The sequence below is a fragment of the Rhea americana genome, unplaced genomic scaffold (genome assembly GCF_003343005.1).
Source record: "Rhea americana isolate MKP2758 unplaced genomic scaffold, rheAme1 scaffold_11, whole genome shotgun sequence".
NCBI classification, from domain to species: domain Eukaryota; kingdom Metazoa; phylum Chordata; class Aves; order Rheiformes; family Rheidae; genus Rhea; species Rhea americana.
Genome location: NW_028185150.1, coordinates 7,068,415 through 7,086,894, shown reverse-complemented (window position 1 = coordinate 7,086,894; position 18,480 = coordinate 7,068,415). Strand labels below are relative to the sequence as shown.

The 18,480-nt window shown below is 38.4% G+C and overlaps 1 long non-coding RNA gene across 1 annotated transcript; it reads left to right on the top strand.

Moving 5' to 3' along the window:
* Nucleotides 1-261: 261 nt before the first annotated feature.
* LOC146601072 (uncharacterized) lies at nucleotides 262-16,721 on the top strand. The gene is made up of 3 exons (XR_014896757.1): nucleotides 262-769; nucleotides 15,665-15,718; nucleotides 16,135-16,721. It is a non-coding gene; the product is annotated as an uncharacterized LOC146601072 (long non-coding RNA).
* Nucleotides 16,722-18,480: the final 1,759 nt, after the last annotated feature.

Genomic DNA, 18,480 nt, shown 5'->3' with positions numbered 1-18,480 from the left:
ACTTCCGCCTCGCCCCGGGCACCACCAACAGGCGAAGGCGGAGGGGGGAGGCAACACGCAGCGCGCTCTGCCTCCCGGTTCATAGAACGCTCGGGCAGGCCCCTGCCTCCCCTCAAGAATGAGCTCGCCCGGGCTCCCTCCCCCCCCGGGAGGCGGGGAGGGTCCTACGCGCACGCGCAGTCACGCCCCATAGCAACGACAGTGGCCATTGGCGGGGCCGCGGTCGGGCGGTGCCGCGTGTTGTGCGCGGCCGCGCCGGCTCCGCGGGGAAAGAGGGCGGCCCGTGTCGCCGCCGCTTGATACCTGGGCTCTCAGGGGCTGAGGCCTCGCTCCCGCCCCTGCGCCGGGTCTGCAGCGGCTGCCAGMCGCGGCGCCTGGACCCGGCTGAGGCGGGCGGCCGTTGGCGGGCGGCCGTTGGCCCGGCCGGCGCGTGTGGCGACGTCCCTCCCTGCGGGCAAAGGCCGCGGAAGTTCCCACTATCCCCCGCTGGGGTTCAGCGCCGAGAGAAAAACGGGCTCTTTGAAATACTCCGCTATGGTTTTTTTCCGCTCCTTCGCGTTGCGAGCTGCCGGTGAACCAGCAGGCTGCGGTAGTCGAAGCAGATGCAGTCTATCTACAGTAGAGTGCGCAACCCGGCGCCCAGGGTGGCTTGCTGCACAAAACGAGGCGCTTGCAAGAGTACGGCTCGCTCGTGGTAACCAGATCTGCACGCTGGAATGGGTGATTTGGTTTGGTAGCTCGAGCAACAGAATCTTCCAAAATGATTCAGGTAATAGTGTGCACAATAAATCTTAGTTGTTAAGCTTACAGCAAGGTCCTTGATTCCCAGTCATACACTCCATTAGACCTTGTGCTCAGGCAGTGACAAGTTCCGACCATTCCAGTAGTTYCATGCAACAAAAACGTTACCCTCAGCAACAACTAATCAAGGTGACTTGAGTGTCAGTTGCCACACATTGCTTTCCATTTTTAAACTTTTTCAATGTGACAGGTTACCCCTTGCACACTGCACCCATACAGAAAACTTATTAAAAGTTGTTTTTAATCCTCAGCCACACTTAAAGTCTCCTTTTATGTTATTGATCCTGGCTGTACAGGGATTTCCTTCAGAAAAATGCAGGGCTTCAAAAAGGAAAATGAAGGGCTGCTCTGCATTTCCCTCTCTCATTTCCTGTTTCCAGTTGCTTTTCAAGTTGTAACAGTGTTTTTAAATCTCTTACACAGCTTACTAGCAATCTTTTTCATGGACCTGATCCTGCTCAAATAAATAAGAGTTTGCAAGGGTGCCATTAAAAATAGCAGTATTAAGTATGATATATGTACATATTCAATCTTCAGTACATATCGGACAGCCAAAACTATATACCAATGAATTTTTTTTGGGGGGGAACGTCTTATTCAGGACTACAGTGCATGTAAGACTATTTTTATATAAATAAATATATTGAAATGCCACCAAAGTCCTTGAACTGCATTTCAAATCATTTCCAATTTTTTCTTCCGTTGAACTGAGTTGCTAGTTTTACCAATTCGATATAACTAGTTACAAAAACGTTTCAGGAGTTAGGTTCTACTTTTATTAGTCATTTTTTTAATGGGGAAAMGCAGTCTATGTACCTATGACTTGTGCTCAGATCAAACTGCAATCCAGGTTGCTGTGAACCCTAACTCATTTTAATTATGGGAGCTGTGTTGAAACACTGATTGATATGGCATACTACAAAACACTGACTGCATGGGAGCTGTGAGTAGAAATTATTTTATAGGATAAGGCCAAAAAACTTTAGAAAGTATGATTTCTACTCCAAATTTACCCCCTTCCTTTTTCTTTTTTATCTGAGTTCCCCACCATGCTTTTTATGGTAACATCGCTTTAATTTATTACTTCATTTTGCATAACTTTGACTGAGTTCCAGAATCATTATTTATGTAACTGCAGTTGAACAGAATATCATGGTAGTAATATGTATAAAAGAAGGAAAAAATGGGGAAAAAACTCCAAATATGCTATTGCTTTATACATTCTATTCTAGGGTCTGACAACCTATGCAAAGCAATGTTTAAAAAAGTGTTTTCTAGTGAGTGATACTTGGTAACAGAATTATCTTGGACATGAAGTCCAAATCCTGAGGTTGTTACTTAGTTGCCTAAGGACAGACAATGAGATCCACAGTCTGTGGAATTTTTAGTTTATTTCAGCTAAAGAACAACAATGAAAACATGAAGCAGATGCGTTTATGTTGGTCAGAATATGTTTCTCCCTGCTCATAATGAATTATACATCTACTTACTATTTGTATTAAGTAGGTCTTCATTTGTGTTCTTTTTTTTTTAATGACTACATCTTTTCAGAATACATTTCGATGTTCTTGTGATATCCACAAGATGGCATTCAATCCCTTTTTCAGTATCTGCAGGTGTGGGCATAGGATTTAGTCCTACCTCAGAACAGACCTTGAGAAGTATTAAGTCAAGGAAGTGTTTGTTTAAGAACTATACTGCAAGTAATTTCACAGAAGTCTAACTAATGACTGATATCATTCTGTCAAACAGTTGTTATCTTAGTCCTTCTTCTCAGTCTTTGTGATAGATTGCTGTGATCTTACTAAAACTTAACTCATCGTTGATATCAGACTTTTTTTTTTTGTTACTAATTATACCTATTCAGATTGGAGGGGAGATTGTGCATAAGCTGATAATTATCTGTTTTGAAATTTAGTAGAGTTGGAAGACATGTTTCTTCAGAAGGTATAATCAAATTTTACTCATGAACATGTCTGCTAACATCTGTCAGCACAGAGAATGGCAGATTAACAGTTCAAACCTGCAATAAGAAAACTCAGGCACTGTTTCAGGCAGCTAAAAAGAAAATCTGTGCTTATGCTGCATTTTGTACAGCCATTATTGTCAGTGAAATGTTTTAAATATTTTTCTAGTATATGTAAAGACTTAGAAACCAGAACACCAAAACCAGAGTAAATATTGTGTCATCTGTGCAGGCCCTATGTCAGGTTACCCAATCCATTGTCATCCTATATTTAATGTAATGGGGGACATACTTCATTCATTTGGTTTTGTAATAAAGCATATGCATCACAACTTCAGGGCAGAGCCCTTGTCTCCTGCTGTCATATTGTAAATGAATGGATTCTTAGGCAAAGCTTAAGGTAAGATCAGGAATATCTTGTTTTCTGCATATAAGACTGAGAAAAATAGCAATGAAATGTCTTGTGGATACTGGGATATTTTAGGGTTGTCCTGGTCAAGCTGGAAAGTCTGGTTAYACTGGGCTCTGCTGAAATATTCAGGTGGTGACTGAGAGAAAAGGAAGACATGTAATAAAACTAGTAGCATTTTAACCAGCTCATTAGAAGTTTCTGTAGCTGCTATGACAAAACTCTCATTGATTCAGGAGTTCATTCCAAGGACACTCTGGCACTCCTTACTCTTAGTAGGCTGAAGCCAGGTAATGAAATCAAGAATACAAAGACATATACAAAATAGTCTTGCCAGAAGCTTGCCTAATAAACACACCTGCTTTGAAAGTATTTTTCTGTATTTTGGTCTGAAATAGCAAAACAGGAGCTCAGCTCTTTTTTCTTTATTTTTCTTCTTTTCCTTTTTTTATTTTTTAATAGTCTGAAATTTTGTTCCATTTGAAAAGACCAAGTTATGCTAGAAAAAATAACTGCAGATTCATAATGTAATTGCTAACAAGACTATTCTATATTACAGTGAAGCAACAGGTACTAGAACACCAGTATACCAAAGCAGAGCTGATTAGCTTCTGATAATTTCTGAAAATTCTAGCATCTACCATTTGCATGATACTAACTAGTGTATAATAGATGATGCCTGTTTGATTACTGATGGCTACAATTCAGTTATTGCACAAAGATAAACTAAAGCTGTAGTGCTTAACTTTTTGAAAGCTCATGTCAACGTTTTCAAAAGTTACCCTCGGTTTTTTGAATCACTATTTCTCTTCTCTCTAGTGCCTTTTCCACCATGTATCTTTAGCTGGCTCCATGAAATATGCACAGCACTGCTTTCAACTACATACACATACTTTATGGTTAACACTTATAATTCTCTATATTTTAAATCTATACCTAGACTGTTTTCCCAAGGAGCTTTTAAAAGTATTTTGCAGGCTTCCCAATTTGACCCTCTTCTAAGAATGGTTGAACAGGTGCCTCAGTTAAATAATAACTCTGTGATCTAACTAGTCCTTATTAGGCTGAATCACAACAATGGCAATTTGTATATCACAAATATTTTTCCAGATACAGGTGACCCAAATTAAAGTGATGCTGTCCAGCATAACACACATTTTCCTGTGAGCATCATAAAAGCAATTCAAAATTTTGAACGTTTAAATTTCTGATCAGCTATAAAGGAAAGATATGTTGCAACCTGATTAATGGTTTGTCACAATCTTCCTACTTTTCTTTGGTAGCACAAGAGATGAGAAATTTAATATGGCATGACATCTTGGGCTGCTTCTACACCTAAACATGACTGAATTAGATTGCTATATGCTTGAGAGTCCATGTTCCAAAATATCTTGAATTTCACAAGTGGCACAGACGGCCAGTATGAATCCCAGAATGAAATGGATAAGAGCAAGACTGCAGGGATCTCAGTGAAGTAGGCTGGGAGAAGTTTACTGTGTCATCAGGAGCTGAATGATGCCTTGTGGATGAATAGGAATTAGGGAATTTGGAGATTAGTGTGAAGACATTTCTGACTAGTATTCCTGCAGAAAAAGTATATGAGGAGTTAGGGATAATGGGTTGGGGGAGGCAGTAAGCTCAGATCTGTTAAGAAAACCACAGGCAAATACAGCTGAATGGATAGTGGATTCTTCAGTTCATTGAATATAACAAAACCAGAAATAACTTAATTTCAAATTTTATGAGTCTGATTCATTTCTGATTCTGATGAATAGGAAAGCAAAAAAAATATATGAAAATGTTTAAATTTTAATAACCTTTTCTGGCCTGGAACTTACTACTGTTTGGCTTTTAATTCCTCCTTGTTGCTGCGAAGAAAGAAAAAGATGCTAAAGGCTTACTTAACAGGGCAGTCTGTCTTAGCAAAGAATCTGCTAGAAGGGAGGAAGCTTAAATGCGAATGAGTATCGAGATAAAGGCATGATATCTGATGCTTGTGACACCACTTCACGAGTCTGGAAACACCTTATAAACTAAGCAAGCTTATAAAGTAAGATCTCCAGAGGTCCCTTCCAACCTTACCAATTCTATGATTTTACGATYTGCAGTGCTTGCTCCCAAGCACATGCAGGCCACTCCTGCATTTATTGCAGCACTACCGTTTATATAGGTCAACCACTCTTTCACTTAGCAGTTGTCTTTCTGAAGAGAGTTGCTGGATTTTGAAGACAACACCCTAATCACTCCTGTGCAAAACAAGCCTTCGTGAAGCATCCTGTTTATCTACAACCATGTATTTTCTTAATACAGGAAATATTTTCATAACTGTGACAGAAGGTGCTAGCCATAATTTCCAATCTCAACCTTTGAGATACCTTCCAGTTATTGTACAAACAGTCATAGTATTGTGCACGAGGCCATCCATGATGACTGAGGGTTGCTCAGCTCTTGCCACCTTTCTAGGGAAAGATTGCCATCACCTAGCCTTGCCAGTAAACATGGCCTGGTGCTGCCCTACCCTTCTGCACAGTAGCCTCCATGCTCGAGCCAATGCTCTATATACAAAAGGTATGTAGAAAAAAGGAAACCAGAATTAATACAATATTGATTTCTCTTATTCGGAGTAGGAGGAAAAAACCTCTAAATTTAAAAGAGGAAGAAAAAATTGTGACTCTGCTTCAAATGATTCTTCCAAAATTATTTCCTTGCGGCAGTGACACAGCAAAGACAGCAGCAATACTGTTGAACAGTTTAATAAACCAGATGCAGTGTAAAAACACATTCTGTTCATCAGATATGGATTTAAACAATTAAATGTTTAAACAAGGTGCATTTCCTCCAAGGTTATTTTTCCCCCATAGACAAAGAAGCAATATTTAGAAACAAAAAGCAAATGAAAGAAGTTATTTTTGTTCACTCAGTTCTTCCCAAATCATTTCCTACACTAATGTAAAACCAAGCAAAACTACAACAGATGGCTATCTAACTGCAGAAACACATATGAAAGGACAAAGGTTGTCGTAGGGTCAAAGGTTGCTAACGAAGAACAACAAAACCATTTGTTTCCTGGTCTTTTTGCAACCCATCATGCATTTAGGGTTTGCATCCTGTGATAAGCAATTACCAATCATACTAGTAAATAAGATATTAAAGAAGAAAGTAGCCCTATTGCAATACTTAGGATTGATGTGTTAAACCAGAGTCACTACTTCRTGTAACTCCTTTCCATCTTTCATAGGCGTTCAGACCCTTTCATCATGCTGTCTTCTTTCCTTACAATTTGTTTGGCTTTTTACTCAGCACTGTACAACACTGCATTGTATTAATGTACAAATGCAGTAATGATGCATATGCCAAGGAGCTGGATCTARTGACATGCAAGACCAAACGCAGGGCTGCCACAAGCGTTATGTCTAGTAGGTTATATTCCTGCTTGGAAGATGTATTAAATAGTTTTTTGTAACTGGGATATGAGTTTTATTCCATCCCCTCCTGCATCACCGATTTGTCCAGCAGGGCTCCTCTGAGCACAAACATTTACACTGTCTTCCACCCTAACAGCAACTGGTTGGTTTCCAGGGGTTCCAGCTTGTGAGATCCTTCCTGGAGGCCAGAACCTAACTGCTGACAGGAGGAGCTAACACCTCACATGACATACATGAGCTCTGACAGATCTGCTCTCCATGCTGCTGCTGGGCCATTTCCTGTCACCGTAGGAGTAGCAGGACTTGGGCAGTCTGGATAGTGCAGCTGCTGATGTATGTTGCTGAAGTAACTACAGTGTGGAGGCACTGTGTGCTTCCCCTTCAATTCTCCCAATTAAGCTACTTTCAGCAGAATTAAATCAGTGACCTTCTTACTCTCTGAGACTTATAATTAACAATCAGTTCCTTCCCAGAAACAAAACAAAACAAAACAAAAAAAAAATCAGTACGATGATCTCTCACTCCACATAGTTTTGAGCCATGGAGGCTCAAAACAATACGTCTAATTCAGTAATAGACTCGAGTACAGTTGTTGTATCTAGTTTTTCTATATTATTAATACCACTATTTCCTGCATTTGGATTGTTGATTTTTCCCCAAACTATTTATCTTGACAAAGAAGTATTAGCTGCAACCCATGATTTGTGCTACAAGAAAAGTTGATCAGAAAGTTCTGTTAAGCCTACTATAACTTACAGAGCTTACTTTCCCTAAAAACTCTGTTTTTCATAGCTATCATTAATGCAACATCAGATAGGCTTAATAAAGAAGTGTATTCTGTTTGTTGTTTGTTACCTAAAAATGAATCAGAGGCTAGCAAAATGCCATTGTGAATTATGGGCAACCCCATACCGAGGATATACTAAGTTTGAACAGATATTTTGAGGCATTACAAAATATCTATTCATATAGAAGAAAGGACATAATATTCTAAAGTGYTTTCAATAATCCTTCTTCTTTGACAGAAAGAAAAACTAATTAATCTGTGTAGTTTTCAGGCTGATACCTTTTCACATCAGACAAGCAACTCAAGCATTCATTACCCATTTCTAGGATTGAGTAGTAAGTAATAAATAATAGAAGAGCAAGCATTAAAACTCTTTTTAGAGAATATTCCCCCCCCCAAAAAAAAAGAAAAAGAAAAAAGAAAAAAGCATTTTTCCTTTTCTTTTAGGGGAAAGCAGGCCGCAGAATAGAAGTGCAAAAAGATCTATTTTGAAGTACATGCTCGTTTACTTGCTAAACAGATAATACACTCTTATTGTATATATCAAACCTGTTAACTGGAATTTAGGTTTCTGAATCTGTTGCCTTTTGGAGGAAATATATACCACAAGATTCAAAAGTTCAATATACTCTGAAAAATGTTTGATGTGGAGCTGTGAAAGAACACATGCCAACAGTCAACTGCACCTGTGCTTTGCTAGCCTTTTGGTTCACTGCAGTGCCCAGTTCCCTGGCAGTCCACTCTCAATGTCCGTCCACAAAACCAAGCTTATACTTTTAATCCTCCAGAAGGTCAAAATAGAAGAAATTTGACCCAACATCAGTCTTAGGACAGTACTCATAAATAAGGCACAAATGTGACTGTGTGGGCTTGTTAGTACCACTGTATCTAGCTTCACCTTAGTAGTACATAAGCCCATGACCTTATTAATTAGCAGAGAGTTCACATACATAAGGTTTAGAATCATAGTTTGTGTCCTCACCCAATCCAGTGAGAACACCCAATGATGCAAGTTCTGCTCAATGTTAGTGATATTATTAAGTTTGGTATCTCCTATTCACTCTTGATGGAAAATGAACAGGGATGAATTCCAGGTAGTTTAGTACTTCTTACAGATCTGAGTTCAGCTTGGACTATAACATTGCTTCCTGCTGTACAGGAATTTAATCATCTGCTCTAATGCTTTTGTTTTAGCTTTCTAGACTTCTGCCAAGGACATGGATTAGTGAACTAAGAGAGGAAAGGCTAACAAAAGACAATTGTTTACCWGAGCACACAAAAAAGCTGCCAAGTTGGTAGCAAATTGTTTATGCCGGTTGACTAGGTTTTGAATGAACGTCCATGCTATGTTTAAACAAAGAAAAGTGAATGTCAATATAGAATTGAAAGGTCTTTCTGTTGCAGCCCTTAGAATATGGCTAAATTAGATAAAGTCATCTACTTTCTTGGCAAGTACTTCCACCAACTGTATCTGTATCAGACAGTTCCACTGTCCATAGCTTTTAATAAATTAATAAAACATATCCTGAATACATTTACAACAGTCTCATTTGCCCAGAAACATTTGAATGACCATGAAGGATTTATGATCAGTTCCCAGTTGACACCAGAACAAGTTAAATGATTTGAAACACAGCTCAATATGTTTCAATGAACATCCCTTACAAGTTGACCAAGGTTGCTTAAACATCAGGGCAAACTCCTGTCTCAGTTACCTCAATTTAAATCCTTACTGGATTTTTTTTTTTAATCAGTTGAATTCTAATGGTTTAAATTAAAATGAATGCCATAAAGTTTTACTCTATACTTTTTTTTCTTCTCAGGATACTGAAATCCTATCAGTTTTACAAATACCTATGTGGRCTAGCTGTGAGTGTATATGTTTGCCAGAAATATGGATTAGATTCTATTTTAAATTAGTGGAATTGCTCTGAAATTTTTAGGAATTCAGATTTTAAGGTAATTATATTGTATTGAGTATTTAGTTGTCATTTTATGTAATGATGCAAAGGAGTATAGCTTTGGGGAGTGATTTTTTATTCAATGAATTTTTATCCTGAATTGATTTCTGAAGAATCGTATCTAATATAGAAAAGTAAAAGATTCTGTAGTTCGATCTTCCTTCATTATCAGAAAGCCTCAGCATTTTCCAATGAATCACTAAGCAATATAATTAAAGTCTATCACTTCTATTTTTTTATATACTTCTTAAGAAGCAGTATATGCAATTCAATGTTTTGCTTGGATAAWTGTCTGTTTTTGTTTTGTTTGAGTATAACTGTTGCCACATATTCATAGAATATATATTCATATACTTGTGGTTTGTTCTTTATTTCTGTGAGAATATCAAGCCAGTTTCCCAGAAAGTTCTAATTTTCCAAGGATTAATTTCTCCTTAGAAAGTTGCAGTATTGTGCCAAAGAAACAAAATGGTAATCACTGTATTTTGTTCTGACCTTCAGGTAAAGTTTTATGTGTTCTGGGCCCAGGCCATAAGTAACCTTGAACATATTTAGTTTGAGATATTGTTATTATATAGAAGGTGGCTGCAGGAAGCAAAGGTCACAAAAGGTTTGGGCAGTTATGTTAATGAATATTTGTGCAAAATGTTTAATCAGTAAGCCTTAAAGCACTTCACTGAATTTCTCCCTTTATTTCCGTTAGAAACTACATAAAAGAGAAAATTTATATATCAGGTATTTTTTCTCCTTAGAAAAAATATTTATGCTCTTTTATTATAAAGAACATCTTGGAAATGCACTACTTCAACTGCATCACTATAAAGGCTTCTTCATGTTTGCTTAATAAGTGCAATATTTCAGACCGAGATAATCTCATTCATTTCTCATCCTATTTCTGATTTCATGCTAGAAAAATACTGGAGACAAGTCTTCTAACAATACAGCTTTTTTCAGTTCAGACTATTGAAAGAACAGTGATTTGCTGGAATTATTTTCTCTATTATCTCATATCTAGTTATAGTGCTGTATCCTGTTGCTGTCTGCCTGAATAAAGAGATTTTTAGCATCACACCTGCTTAGGGTCTGCTCCTTTGTTACTCAAGACAACATGGAGAACAAAATGTTGTCAAAGACTACTGGAGATTTTCTTGGTAATTAAAACCAAATCTATTCATATCCAATCCTGGTCAAAACACTTCTTGTGAACACTATCCTGAGGTACAGACTGCTGCCACTATGACAGATCAAACAACTTTAAGAGTAAACGGAATGTCTAATATATTATTTAAATGAAAGTATGTCAGACAGGAAGCTTTTGTGCAGGACAAGGGAGTTATCTTGAGGATGTATTTCAAATGCTTTACATGACTCTGCTTGAGCAGGGAGGTTGGACTAGATGATCTCCAGAGGTCCCTTCCAACCTTACCCATTTTGTGATATCTTTCTATGTAGCTCTTGAGAGACAGGTTATTCTCTTCAGGATGGCAGTAACCTCACTTTCTAGCCACRCTACATAGATGACTTTTTGGTACATGCCAGAAAGATGGGACATAAAAACACACCAAAATATTACAGAGATCTTTCTTAGCTAGAGCTGTTTTAGTCTTTCAGGAGTTTACCAGGAATGTGAAGGTCTCTCTGAACTTTTCATAGGGGGGAAAGTTTTTTCAAAAGTTTCCTTTTTTTGAGAATTGAAAATCCTTTCAGAGAACAAATGTGATCTTGAGCTATKAAAGTTTGATGGTGAGAACACTGACAGCAAGAAATGAAACCTTTTCTTTCCCTCAAGCTTCTTACTCATAGCTCATTGTTAAGGGGTAAATTCTTCTTGTTTTTTTTTGAATACTTAGCTCTGCCTTAAAATATCACCACCTATGAAYACCATATGGTAAGAGCTGGCATAGGAAAACTTTAAAAAGGAGCATAAAAAAGGAAAGCATTACAGAGGAGCAGCAGATTTTTGAAAAGAATAAGCAGGAACTTTGAAGGCTCAATGGAGCCCCTGGAAAGAAATGTAGACAGTAGTTGTGTTTTTCATATTTCTAGATATTTTCATATTCTAGATATTTACTTCATAATTGATACTTAGGTGATAACATTGTTGTGGGGGGTATATTAACTCTGAGTTTATTACAAGTAAGTTTATTGAAGATGGCGATACAGCGTAGTCATAGCAAGCAAATTTTACYGCACATTTGTCATTGCCCGAATATACACTTCTTACCACTGCAACAGTTCATTGTCAGAGGTTCTCCTAAGTCCCCGAGGTGTCCCAGGTCAAGGGGACGTTCACCGCCACGCAGCCCACTGCTGTGCGGGAGTGCTCAGGGGACTCTAGGCTGCAGCACTATTTATAGGCATGCAGTTTGACTCATAGTCATACAATACGTGGTGTGAAGATGTACCTTTTTGCTGACCTCATGCCCTGTTGAGCAAAATGTACCCTTTTTGCTGAACTCTTGCCYGTTTCTGGCCACACTAGTTGCAACCAGTATCATCTAGCTCTTTCTGATCAGCGCTGTACACTGTCAGTTATTTGTGGTCCGCTGGGGTGGGGGACAGTACCTGTCTTCTGCCACAGATACAGTTATTAGACTGTACAAAAAATATGTTAAGTAATAAAACTGTTAAGAAGCATCAGTCATGTATGAAGAGAAAACTTCTGAAGCCCTTACAAATGACTTGTGTTGTATATAATTCTTAAAGTCCTAGAGAACCTCTTGTTCAGACAGAGCTGAAGACACTCAGACCTGAACAAAATGTCACCATAGAATCCAGATTTAAACTTAGAATAAAAAAGGAGTGGTAAGTTGCCAGATATAAATAGATCAGCCTATAATTAGGACCCCATTTTAACCTTGGGGCAGAACAATAATGGACTACATTACCAAACCACAAGCCCATGGGAGTGTAAAGAAACAAGACAGATTTCAGACTTAAGTTTGCAAAATTCACTGAGGTGAATGGTTGGAAAAGACAGCTGAAAAGACTATATAAAATGTGGAATAAAATACAGATCAAAGCACTACCTGTCCTTTTGATAAATATACTACATTTCTAAGAACTTAAGTCAAATGACAAAGCCTGCAGGCAACTATAAAACTCTAAGTAAAAGAGAAAGTATACCTATATAGTACAGTATGTCATTACTGATTCAAGAAACGGTTCAGCAGACAGTTCTATCCAGTGCTGTGAATAAAGCCMTTATCATTTACATGGTAATGTCCAATTTATTTGATTTTATGATATCTAAATACAGCAAAGTCACTGACAGGTAAGACTCAGATCACACACTGGGGAACAACTCTTATAACTGGTTCACATGTATTAAATGTGTAAGTAAAATATAAMCTAGGAAATACACAGATTATGCTCTCCTTAAGGAATGGTGTACCTAGTCCAGTACTGGAAAATATCAGTAAATATATGTTATTCAAAGTTGATACAATAGAACAAGCTCCTACAGGAGTGCCTGAAATTTCATATTTCTGTCATTTTCTTACGAATAACATATAGTGTACTTTTAAGAAAGTGGTGTACAGGAAGACTGAGTGGCCTAGAGCTGGACATCCTGTTTCCAGTTAAGCAAATGTCAGTAAAAAATAAGTGACCTCTGAAAAATATTAAACTGATGCCACTAATGGAGCTACCTTCCTATAAAAGACAAATACATACACAAATATTATGTATGGAGAAAACATATTGGAATGAAAATATAACAGAAGTATTCCTGATTTCACAGAAATATGAGAAAATGTCACAAAGAAAGTGATAAGGTGAAATTCTGAGTAGAGTGTTGAAAGTTGAGTTATGAAGTAAACACAAGAGTTTAATGCTGTACACATAAATACATATACAAATGAAATGCTAGATGCATGGTTCAGAACTGGCATTACTTTGTTTAGATATGCTGGAAAAAAGTATTGATATTGAATTCTTTTTCTTTCTTTCTAAAAGTAAAAACATTGACGAATATAGCACGAAATCTTATTAGCTAGGTATGTCATATCAACAATCCAGAAAGCTGCAGTGGTGTGCAAAATGCAAATAGGAAACTTAGAACCACATTATCAGTTTGTGCAACTACTGATGGTCAAACACTGTCATTGTAAAAATCTTAGAACTAAATCAAAAATACTGCTCGTATGATAGAGGATCATATGAGTTTAGACATTTATAATGGAAAGAAAATATATGTCTATCTAGCAAAACAAGAACACAAGAAATAATTTATTGTGAAGTTATTCTTCACTGCTTGRCAACTAAACAGCAGGCTACATTCAACAAAAAGAGGGGAGAAGAAATGAGACTCAAATTTAGACTATGGAAAAAGGGATTCTGGAACAGACAAGGGATGATAGAAAATCAAAGGAAAGGCCCGAGCAGGGCATTGCAGAGGCAAAGTCTACAGTTTTTCAGGAGCCTGAATTCAGATCACCTTAAAGATTAGTGAGATGGGGCTCTGAAATTCCTGCAATCCTTCAAGAGCATAGGGAAGAAAGAAAACCAGTTCAGACATTAACTCCGAAWACACACACACACACTTGTTATTTGTTTATTTTTACTTCAGAAGAGAGCACTTTTTAGGACAACTGGTACTTTTAGTACTTTTTCAAACTTGGAAAAGTTTGAAAAGTTGAAGTTACTRTAACTTTTTAGTGTCTAAGCTCAGTGTCTCAGGCGGAGCTTGACTGATGGACCTTATGGTGTAGGTTTCCTGTGGTTAAAACACAAGCTTTGCCTACGCCATGCCAGAATCTTCTTTCACAGCTCCTGCCTGAGAAGAAAGTGTGAGAACGAGTCTTTGGTTTCTCAGGCAGACATGTTAATGACAGGCATGCTTCTCACCTCTGCAGTACAATCAGAAAGTCAGGCATTTTAACTGGGTAAGAGCAACAAAAAATAATCTAAGTGGCACAATGAGGGACCTCTAATTTATCCAGTATATGCTTTACAGTTAATTATGGGAACTCAGGGCTGCAATCCACTCCATTTCTATTTTCAGTTCTATAATTAGGACTCACTGCCAATCAGCCTCTTGAAAGAAGCTTGTCCCAGAGGTACCTTGAAGTATTTCAATTTGTGTAAATGCACAATGAGTAAAACAAGATTAGTTCTAAGGTGTATTGCAAATACTCTGAAAAGGAAAATTTGTCCTTCCCTTATTTACTTTAGCTGGGAGCCTTGTTCATCCCTGCAACTGAGCACTCATCCATTTCATATGTCTTTTTGTTCCAAAAAAATATGCTACAATGTACTTGAGGTGTGTTTTTCTTAGGCAAGCTGGAGCGTAGGAGTCTTTCTTCTGCCATACAACATTGGCATTAAAATTATTTTTATTTTATTATTTTTGGGGGGGCATGGTCACTTTATTCAGACTTTTTTTTTTTTTTTTTTTTTTTTTTTTTTTTTTTTTTTTTTTTTTTTTTTTTTTTTTTTTTTTTTTTTTTCATGCCATGTTTGCACTTCAGACAGATAACCATCCTCTGATTTATGCTGAGGTTCTGCTTTCAAAATTTTATTTGCAAAATTAAGATTAAAATTATTTCTTCCCACAGATGAATGTTGAAATTTTGATTTTGGAATACGAGCGTGAAGCTTGATGCTCTCCAAATCTTATTCCTCCACTGAGCTCAGCCCTGGTCCTAAGACTCTTGTTCAGGGCCAGATCATGCTGGCATGTTGCCACACAAGATCACAGAAGCGTGAAGGATTTTGGCTGCATTCCTTGTGCCCTCCTTCTCCAGGCCAGGCCAGGAGGTCTGTGGGACCAGGTCTGCCCTGAAGAACTGCACAGGTGCAGAGCAAGTATGAGGTGGCCGGTATGTGTATGTACAAATAGAATAGGGAATTTGGGCAAGAACGTACATCAAGTCTCATAGCTCTTACAACTAGTGATGTCTACAGAAAAGATAATAGGAAATTCTGGATTATAGCAGCTCTTCCATTAGAGAGGGTTAGTATAGTAAAGGCACATTCTGCATGTTAAGAAGCCTTCAAACACTAGTCCTCTGAAGGAAGATTCAAAATCAAAGTTTGGATAACTCTTCCTGGTGTTAGATCTGAACTAGAAGAAGAAACAGATATTGGAGTTAAATTTATTAGACACACAAAGTCATAGCAGTGATCATTTTAATGGGTAAGCAAAGAAGCTATTAACATTATAAAATGCAGACAATTGTCTGGCTTTTCAGGAAAGGGAAATATCTATCTTCTTAAAACTGGTAACATTGAACGGATATGAGAATGAGTGGTAAACAATAGGCTTAAAAAATTCTTTGCAGCTCAAACTTTTGTTTGTCATATATTTGCTAGGTTTTCCAAGAAAGAGCATCAGAGCCTGGAGGCACCTGTCTGATAACAAATGAGGTAGGATATCAATTTAAAGCATGCCTACCTGTAAGACAAGTGCCCGCTAGTAGAAGTGTATTTAAGTATTGTGCTGAATCTACGTACATTTAGACATGCACAGAAAACTGACCATACCTGAAAAAATACTGACCATACCAGCCCTAGTTATGTTGTTTGCATGCTTGTTCTAACAGGATTGCTGGTCTTACCATGGCTATTAAATATTCATGTCAAAAATTGATTTCATGCAAACTTACAATAAAATCAATAATGTATTCTAAATTTCCCGTGTTTGTAACTTTGCTTATTGTCCATTTTGGTCTACATTTTGTCTCTAATTTCCCCCTTTTCCATTATTTCATTTTATTTCCTGAACCATATTTCCAAATCTTGAACATCTCTTTTTTTCTTTTTCACTTGATTTTATTTCACAGATGTCACAATTTTTCATCTCTCACTGGTCTACCACACAGTGAGGAGCAGCCTGGACACTCTATCCTCAATGTATTCCAGCCTTGACATTAGAAGTTTGAAAACCACTGGGTAAACACAATTTTTCGGGATGAGTTGTCAAAAACTATGCAGGAAAAGAACCGTAATTAAAACACGCTCACTGAAATTTCATGAAGCTGCGACAAATAATGAGATTTTGCCAGTACTGCCACTTAAGTCTATTCATGCCAATCTATGAGCAACTCTACTTTCTACCTGAGCAACAATTGGAAGATAACACAGTTCATACGTCAGCCATGAAATAACTGCTTTCAGTAATGATGTAATAGCTAATGCTTTTTTTTCTTAAAAAAATAAYAATAACAAAAGCCCTGAAATGCCTGCAGAGTGCTAATGGTACCAGTACCTTACTCTGCTGTTCAGTAATTCACACAGCCATTACTTGCTGTCCTGTATAATGTCATCTTCATCATGGGAGTGGGGAGAATATTTTTGTATTACTGATTTGATACTATCTTTGTCCCTTAAAATGTATGCTATCTTAAATAATATATTTATTTTAATTATACTGAGTTTCAAGTTAAATGCAAACCATCTTTACATTTGTAAAAGCTAGGAAGAATTTTTTAGTCAAGCTTTACTGTGTCTTTTCCATCTTACCAGCTCTAAACATTTTATAGAACAACAGTTCTTATCTACAATGCTTATTGTAGGTAGATTCATAGTGGATTGAATCTGATCCTTACATTGCATTTGTGGCTTGGCGAAGCAACTGAGATTATGAACAACCAAATACTTAAGATCCTTATCCATCTAAAATTTTTGAAAACCAGTTTCCATTTGTAGAAGTTTGGGTCCCTGGGGAATATTACTGCTTTTGTAAATGTGGATGCAGATGCTGAGATCACCATTATGGTTTACAGGGCTATGACAGATACAGCTAAACACACATATGGGATCAAAGGAGTTGTGCCTCTAGATGCAAGTAGTCTATTGCAAGCAGGATGCATGGGTATACTTCTGCTACAGACTCACTGAAAATTTGCCCTATACAGTTACATTTTAACATATGTTATTATATTAATATGTTATATGCTAACATTCAGTGATACAATTCTGCCTATGTCCAGTGACCAAGAAGGGCTGACAAAAGTAATGGAACAGAGCTCTCCTGGTTACCCTTCTTTTCTTCCATCTTAGAATCAGGTTGGTTCCTTCTGGTATATACCTGTGTCCTTTTATTACGCCCACAGTCAGCAGCTACACCGTGGCCTAAATACTTCTCTGTGTGGGAGGTAGTTAGTTGTTAGAGGGTACTTTTTGTACAGCCATATACACCATCTCTGGTGCTGTGCTTGGTCCAACATGCTGCTTTGCTTCTGTAGTTGTGTGAGCAGTAAGTCAGGCAYAATGAAAAACAACAAAAACCTTCCTCCAAAGCATACCTTTGGTACACACCCCTTAACACATTTAAGAATACTAAGTGTTCAACTTCACTGATACTACTCATCACATTGCAATGCCATGACTGTGGTGTTTTGCAGACAGTTTAGCAAAAGAAGGAACATTCAARTTTACTTTTTTTGAGTTGTTTTACTGCCCTAGTTTATGTGCAAGACCCATGGGATACAAGAGTTAACGGCTGTGCCAGTAGCACCACAAATCAGTGCTCTCTGTTGGGAAGGCAGATAGGAAAGCTTCCCCTCCACCTTCAGAAAAAGTAGTTTTTCACTCCCATTTAGAACTTCAGTTACCAATCTCTACTGTGTTCCAGGGGAAAAAGTCTTTTTAAAATATTGTGGCCTGACAGAAGTCTGGTTCTGTAAGTAACAGACACACTAGAAAGGTGGGTTTTTCCCTGCCTGTCAGGAAAAGGGGAGGACTGCCAATCCGGCATACGCAGCCTCTCTGCGCAGGAGGGATGTATGTAATGACATTTTGCTTGAGGACGAGAGGTTGCTGACCTCGCAGAGCAACCGTGCTCGCGCCTGACCTGCCCCGTCTGATCTGAGCTGCCCCCTTGTCCTGGCACCCTTGTGCTGGCCTCTGCGTCCCTGCTAGCTGAAACCAAATCTTGCCGTTTTCTGGTTACCTTCCAGCCCCGCGGTGCCGTGGGAGCGCCCGGCCGTGCCCGGGCGGCGGCGGACGCGGCGTCCGTGTGCCGAAGGTGCCTGCTCCGTCGCAAGGGCGGTGGCAAAACTGGAAGGGGAAGCCTTAGACAAAAACAAAATAACCCCAAACCCCCACACACTAGAAAAGTGCGGTCTTAAGAGGGGGCGGGCGGGCCGCAGTGGGGCGGAGCGCCCGGGCGGGCCGGGCCGGGCCGG